The following is an 8,870-nucleotide window of genomic DNA, read 5'->3' as shown; positions in this document are numbered from 1 at the left end:
ATCTGTATCAAAGGTTGATCATTGTCAGAGATCTGCACCAAAGGTTTGAATCTCCACAAGAGGTAACGATTCTATCACTGATCATGCTCATTCGTAAGGATCATTAAAGGAGAAAATTTTAAATTCCGCTGCGCCTTGGATGGCAATTCTCCTTCAATAAGCTCTAAATAGAAGGTCATTGGATAACGTTAGGAAGAGGCATTGAACAACATATGGTTTGTTGTTGCTTGTAAGACTAATTTTATTAAACTGCTAATAGTGAATTTCCTTTCTTGGGTTGTGGACTCAGCCCCCCAAACGTAGGTGTGGTTTCACCGAACTGAGTAAACAAATATCATGTTATTTACTTCTTTTCTGCTCCATCATCTAGTACTTGCCATTATAGTGTTTCTAGTTTAACTTGTCAAATCAGTTGTCTAAGACATCGTGTTTGACATCTGTCCCCTGAGAAACAAAATTTAGTTAATAAGTATTTAGTGGAAGAAATTACACACAAGATTCACTTTCATTTGTATCTCGAAAAAAACTATCTCACTTCCTTCATCTATTTTTTATGCTCCTTTTAACCAAGAAAACCTTTAAGGTGTGATTGGTAATTATATAACTGTTTTTTAAAGGAGAAATATCATTAGAAACGCAATATTTAAAATTGTTTAGTGTTGCTCCTTTTACCATTTTTCTTGTGTATGTTGGTTTTTGTATCGGTCATGTATATCTATCTAAGACTAATTCACAATTATTTTATCTTGTTGGTTTCTAGTTTGCGGTGCATCATGTTATTATTAGACTTGATACTAATTTTTGGGTGAATGTTATTATTCATTTTTGTTGTTTCTTCAACTAGAATACATTTGATGATTGCACAACGTATTCTCATTTATCTTTGAAGAACTCAATTTTATAGCATTTTTTCGATACCATTTTTTCCTTCAAGTTAGTTATATACTTACTCTGATGTTGATTGTGTTACTGACCCTATTGACTATAATACCATTTGGTTTAGGGATGGAAATTGGTAGGATTGTGTTACTGACCCTATTGACCCTTTTGATCGTGCTCATGCTATGACATTTACCACTGCTGAAATATGTTGTCTGTGTTGGTTAATTTATAATATGAACATGACTTGTTCTAGATAGATTTTTATGCATTGTGATAACAAGAGTTTCATTCAAAATTTTAAAGCATCGGTCTTTCATTAACACACTAAGCATAACGAAATAACTTATCACTTCACACATTACCACCTTTAGCATGACATTGATACTTTGTTGTTTGTTTATTTCTCCTGTGAGATTGTTGCATTTTCTCAACAAAAAAAAATTCATTGAAAATTTTAATTTATTAATTAAAAACCTCTCTCTCTCTCTATATATATATATATATATATATATATATATATATGTGAGTCAAGATGTGTTGACAACATGTGTAAACGTTAAAAAGATTGAATCAAACAATTATATTAAATGAAATTAAAAAATGTTAAAAAATACATATCCACTTCTTTTTCTTAAAAATAGACTACTCATATCACTGTTTGATTTATTCATATTAACCGTTAAGATTTGGTATAAGACTTTTATACTTACATCTGATGTCAATGGATCCTGACTATATATATATATATATATATATATATATATATATATATATATATATATATATATATATATAATTTGTAAATTTTGGTATGGATTGACCTATTTAGAGGTAAAACAAAGTGTTGTATAGACTAACCCAACACATAAATTATTTGCGTCTATCAGAATTTGAACTTTAGACCTTAAGAGAAGCACACTTCAGATCTCAAGTCTTCACCAGCATACCAACCCTTATAGGCTTATTATATATTTATTCTAGGTTTTAATGATAAATAGAATATATAATTAAGGTAAAATCATTCACAAAACACAAGAAGTGTCTCGAAACGACTACAAATAAGCAATAAACAACTAAGAGAGAAAAAAAACCAACACAAATAATATAAATGTGCTCAAAAATGATAGAACCGTCCATAACCAAACCACTACTACTTGAGAACCACCTTTCTATACACATGTTAGACCTCAAATCGATCAAGTTAACCATCAATGGACCAGATCTCATCGAAAATGAACAAAAGGTCCAACAACACACTTGAAATCAAAGAAAACACTTGATCCAATATAGGTGCAAGAAGAAGATAGGATTCTAAAGTCAGGTCGTGAGGGTGCAAGAATTCTCCCAAGATCTACGCAAAAACCATTTCCAAGCCAAAAAATATTCTTCTCCTCCAACTCTCTAATTATTTTTGTGACTCTATTAAAAATGACATCATTTTGAATTTTCCAAATGAACTAGACTACGACATGTCTCACTAAAATCTAACCACCTCATATATATAACCCTACCTCCTAGAGAAAAAAACAATTCAAAAAGCACTCAAGAATCTTAATGAATAACTACATGCTTGTATCGACAAATTTTATTGTTCTCGTTGAAACTATCACCTCTTTTTATCTTTCTCTTCATCTCTTTCGTTAACACCAAACAATAAATATGTTACACAATTATTGATCTCGATCATTCGGTCTTAATCAATAATATAGATTGTTAAATATTAACTTGATAAGTATGTATTTAAAATCGTACGATCTTGAATAAACGATTAGGATCGAGTACAACACATTCCTGTATCTCGAATAAACGATTAGTATCGAGTACAACAACGAATGGAATTGAGTACAACATTTTACTTTATGGTATAATTAGTGCAGATCCACAAATTACTCAAGAGTGTTCAAGATTTGAATACTCCACTTTTTTAGAAATAGTATCCAGTTTGGCTTATTATATGGCAATTTATGATACATGTAAGTAAAAAAGGAGACAGAAATATAGGTAACAGGAATTACTGCCTTGTATGAAGCTGCAACATCTTTTATTATAAATAAAATGCCAGAAAGGATCAGTTGTACAGTCTTGAATTTAATTTTGGAATTGAGGTTTCCACATCAACCAGTGAAAAGGACTTGTACAATTTTGGCTATAGGGAAATTGTTGAATTTGCTGATTCACATAGGGATGAATTTTTCTCCCCCACCAAAACAGAGCATGTTTGATACTTTTCTAATAATTAAAAGAATATAATAAAAAGAAACTATTATATTTAATATTATCATTTTATAATATAATAAAATAGGATCCAATAAGAAGAATTACATTTCCAACACATGGTCCCAAATTAGTTCGATCAGTCACAAACTTGCTCATCCTTGATTTAATGGCATTGAGACAATCTGCCATGTCCGTCAATTTGATTTGTATCATTCAATATTGGTGTTTTCTTTTTGACTTCAATAAATCAATGATTTAATGTATCTAGTCTTTCAAGTAAGAATCACTCTCAAGTAACTTCAAGTACTATTTGTATAATTTTTTATAAGAATTCAGTATCACTCTGTGCCGAGTGGATCCTCTCTCATAAAATTTTAGTTCAGTGAAATCTCAACCTCACGTTTAAAACTGATAAATATAAAAAAAGTAGGAAGATGGAGATTTAAAATACTAAATAATTAGACCTCTAAAATTATATAATTAAAAATATAGATCCTATGCTACTTTGGTCACAAGATATAATTGCACTTGTCTTTCCTATTATAAATAATATTTAATATGTAAAATAAATTTAATTAATTTGTATATGCTAATAAAAAAAATTATAATAAAAAAAGCAATTATGAACATATAAATTGATTCTAAAATATATCGTATTGTATCTATATCTTAAATTCATATAACTAAAGAAAATTGATTACTTCTATATGTGTATTGCAAGAAAGGATATGTGAGGGTTGTAATTAAAATTTAAAAGTCTTTTAAAAAATGTTTCAATAGTCATAGAAGAGATTATCAGAATAAGTTTAATATTAATCGCTCATTTTTTTATATGTTTTCGGATAAAACATCTCAATTATGGATTGTGTAACTTCCTAGTTTATAAATTTATATATTTTATTGAGTTAATATATATTTATATAATTTATTGCTGTGTTGTGTGTATTTTTTGTGGGATTATTTGAGGTGAGATATAATTTATACTTTTATTTATTTAATTAAAATAATATATAAATAATATAAGAATATAGAAAAATATAATAAATATAAGATATGAAATAGGAAGTGGTAGAATGAGATAAGTGGTGGGATCGGGTGAGAGAAACCAAAGGTTGAAGGAGAAATTAGAAACACTACTAATTGAAATTAGATTTTGTTTAAAAGAAAAATAAGGAGAAAAGTATGAGAAAGAGCGTACGTGAAACTTGAGAAAATAGAAGTTTGGGAGAGGAAGAACAAAACTTAGGAGGAAGAATTTTTTACTGAAAAGCTATGACTTTTGCTGCAAAATTCAAGTAAGGGAGAATGGAGAATTGCTCATTTATGTGTGTCAATTGCATGAATGGTAGAGAGAGATCCTCACCCTCTTCTTTGTTTTCATATGTTATTCTCCGTTGTTGATCTTTATGTGTTTTGGAAAATGTTTATGTGAAACCTATCTTGTTTGCTGTAATTTATGTGAAATTCGTGCTCTAAATCATACTGAAATTTGTTCATGATTTGAATATGTAAATCTGGATACTGTTGTTCATGTTAATATGATTTGGTATATTGAACATATTGATGAAATTGTGATAGATTGATGAATTAAGTGTTTAATTTGTGATTAATTGATATGGTAAGCATGATACAAATTATATATGTTGAACTATGTGCGAATTGGGTGTTCTTGGATCAAAATCAGAGCTTTGGAAGTGCTTTCATGGCAGAAAACACAGTTCTGCATTCTGCACAGTGGTGACGGGCGTCATCACCATGACGACCCAACCTTACCACACTGAGAGAGTTGACGACTGAAATTCTGGTATCAGATATGAGATGTCGAAGGTAATGTCACAACACTAATATCTGAACAATATAAATATGATAAAAGATAAAGAACAATAGTATAAGTGACACAAGCAATTGTTAACCCAGTTCGGTGCAAACTCACCTATGTCTGGGAGCTACCAAGCCAGGAAGGAAATCCACTAAACAAAATTAGTTCAAAGACTCTCAGTAAACAACTTCAAGTTACAGTCTTTTCACCTAATCTCTACCCGTGTGACTTCTATCTAAGAACTCTTAGATAAGAGACCCTACTCACTCCCCCTCAATCACAGCAGTGATGTAAAAACAAATATTACAAAGAAAGAAGACACTCTTCAAGAACACGTACTTAATCTTGCTTAAAAGCTTCAACCAAGTAAACACACACTCATGCTTCAAAGCTTAGAGTGGAAGTTACAACACAAAAGTCAGTCCAATTCAATCATCAATAGGATGAATGAATGGCTCACAATACACAAGCTCACACAAGACTAAAACCCTTAATCTCTCTCACTATTTTGTTTGTTTTCTTGTGTGTTAAAACCAGGTTTTCCATGCCCTTTAAATAGAAGCTTTTGAATGGGCTTGGACATCATAAAACCCTAAATCTATTTTCCTTTTGTATCTTCTTAACAGCTGATCATATCTTATTGAAAAATAAAATAATTTGGTTTTAATTACTACTTGAATGGCGCGTTCAATCTCCACATCAATCACACACAAATTAGCATGAAAAACGCAATCACAAAATACATAACATTCAGACTGAATGTTCTGTATACACATGTCTTGACATCGGGTCTGACATCTCAGCAAAATTTTGCACAACCATATTTAAACACCCTGCAGGAAACTGATATCTCATGTCAAGACAACGCTTGTGACAACTTGTGAAAACTCTAGGTTTTACCAAATTTGATGTCAACACATAGAACCAACAAACTTCCCCTTTGGAATTTTTTGGCTAAAACATACATCAGATCATTTGTTTCACAAGAGAATAATCACATTATCAGTTCAGCAGCAGAAGTGATAAAACACACATTACTAGCTAAAATAGCAACTAGTAAACACATATGCGCTTGTGCTCCACCTCCCCCTCCAACTAGCACTAGTCTGCTCAACACAGACATAACACTTCTCCCTCTAACAACACCTTCAACATCACCTGTAATAAACAGATTATCTCCAACATACATCTGTAACATCATATGTATCATACAGATTATCTCCAACATCATCTGTAACATCATCTTCAACATCATCTGTATATAGTATAACATTGCTACTTTAGCTACTTCTCCCCCTTTTTAGCCAAAAGAGACCAAAGAGACAAAATAAATGTCTATTTAGTCAAACAAACAGAATGTCAAAGCAGAATTTTAAGTGTTACAAATCCAAAAACCTACACAGCTTTATACAAGCTGAGAAAAAAATCCAGAAAATCCAGAAAAATACATATCAAAGCAGCAGAACATAACTGCCAACAAAAACATATCATAACAAGGAGAAAAAGGGCTAATCAGAGGAGCTGGAGCTTGCATCTTCATCAGCATCAGAACTAGAATTGCCACTTGTTTCATCTTTAGTTGTAGACCTCTCACTAGAGGTTTGGGCTTCTGCTTCCTTGGCCTGTCAAATATTCTCTCTTTCAGCTTGCTCCAAGAATGCAATCAAAGCCTCCAAAGCTTCTTTCCTGGATGTTGTTACCCTTATCTTTGTATCCAATTCTTTATAAGTTTCTTTCAGCTCACCAATAAGACCACCTTTTGAGGGTGGCTTTTTCACAACAGATGTCATGACAATGTCTTCGACATGACTGCCTTTAAACAATTTGTAGTGAACTGATAGAGGAGGTTTTCTTCTACTAGGAAGGTCATTTGTACTCAGAATTCCAGGGTGTTGGCTCAGGATAATCCCATAAATCATTGATGGAAAAGCTATGGGCAACTTTACTGCATTTGTAGAAGCATGTTTGACAATTTGTTCAAACATAAATCTACCATAATCAAATTTTAGCTTGGTTCCAACAGCAAAGATGAATCTTCCAAGGGCATTTGAAATTGTGGAAATATGGTTGGTAGGCACCCAATTTTCAGACCCTATCTTGTGCAATATGGCATACTTCACAGTCAGCTTCCCAGCAGGGAGATGCTTCTCACTAGGCCACTCCTTCACCTGTCTTACTGTAATTTCCCTACAGACCTCATTGTCTGTGGCTTCCAGTTCACATGCACCTTCTATACTTCTTCCTAGAAACTTGTGAACCATAGTGGGAGAAAATGCGATACACTTCCCTCTTATAAACACTTTACAAAATTCCTTGCTGTTTTTATCAGCAATATCTTCAGGAATGTTGACAACGAATTCCTTCACCAATCCTTCATAGCACTGAGATAACCCAGCCACAGTCTTCATTAATCCAACATTTTTAATTAGGTCAATGACCTCTTTGACCTCAACAACATCCTTGCCTAACTCTCTCTCCACAGCCACCCTTCTTTGGATCACAAACTTCCATTTTATTGCTCCATCTTCAAGATGGAAAGAGATATTGTCCAAGTGTACATTAACAACTTTCACAGGGGATTTCCTAACAGTTGTCCTCTTGACAGGGGAGATGTCAGGGACATCTTCTTCAACATCTTCATCAGACTCATAAACTTCTCTCACTTTCCTCTTCTTCACATCAACTTTGCTCCAAGATTTTGAGGGGCCTACACCAATAGTCTTCTTAGCAGTTTTGGCTGACATCATTTCAGCCACAGACCTACCTTTTCTAGTCTTCATCCTCTTAGCCACACTAGGCTTTAAGTGATGAAGCAAGCTATCATCTTGATCATCCGAACTATCATCTTCTAGGTCAATCACCTTGTTTTCAAAATCATGCTTCTTAGATTGTGAAGCATTGGCAGTAGGAGATGCCACAGATTTCTTACCAGACACAGTTTGCCCTAAAGAGCACACCCTTCAGCAGCCATATCCTTTTCAGACCTAGAGGAATTATCATCCTTCTTATTATGAGGATTAACCTTAGGAGAGGGGTCCCTTCTTGATAGAGGAGTAGAAACTCCCTTTACACAATGTCCTTCATTGAGGATTCTAGTTACTAGGTTTCTTATGACACGATCAGTGTGATGCATGTCGTCCTTAGAACTAGGGATATGAGTAGAGCTGGAAGGGATATCAGAGTTGTTACCTTGAGTGGGGCATGCAGAGGCAGATGCATCCATGGGATGGTTTGGAGCTTCGCCTGGAATAACAGACAGGGGAATCACATCCAAAATATATTCATCAAGAAAGTCCATAGAAGGCGTTCTATCCTAGTGAGTAGGTTTGGTAGTTTTTGAACCAAATGGTGTTTGATGTTGTGACATCTTGTTGTTTTTGTGGAAATGTTTTAGTTGCCATAGTAGAGAAGTTTGAGGAAGTCGTAGGGAGTTGGAAATGTTTGAGAAAAGGTAATATATGGAATTTCCAATACTAGGTGATGATTTACCATAAATGGGGCACTTTATTTTAAGCAAGCAGACAATACTTTGATTACCTTTTTCACTCCAAATTAATTGCTACAAATTCTCATAAATACAAATCCCTAATTTCCCTCTTAGAAATTCAAATTGATATGCATCCAAGGCCTTTGTAAAAATATCAGCTAACTGCATTTCAGTAGCAACATGCTCTAGGGCTATAATTTTATCTTCCACTAGTTCTCAAATAAAATGATGACGAATATCAATATGTTTTGTCCTGCTGTGCTGAAAAGAATTCTTAGAAATATTTATGGCACTCAGGTTGTCCCAGTACAATGTCATGACATCTTGCGTGACATTGTATTTAGTCAGCCTCTGTTTCATCCATACTAGTTGAGAACAACTACTTCCAGCTGCTATGTATTCAGCTTCAGCAGTGGACAGAGACACACAATTTTGTTTCTTACTAAGCTATAATATTAAGTTGTT

Source organism: Lathyrus oleraceus, chromosome 2 (assembly GCF_024323335.1).
Source record: "Lathyrus oleraceus cultivar Zhongwan6 chromosome 2, CAAS_Psat_ZW6_1.0, whole genome shotgun sequence".
Lineage (NCBI taxonomy): Eukaryota > Viridiplantae > Streptophyta > Magnoliopsida > Fabales > Fabaceae > Lathyrus > Lathyrus oleraceus.
This window is presented reverse-complemented; position numbering follows the sequence as displayed.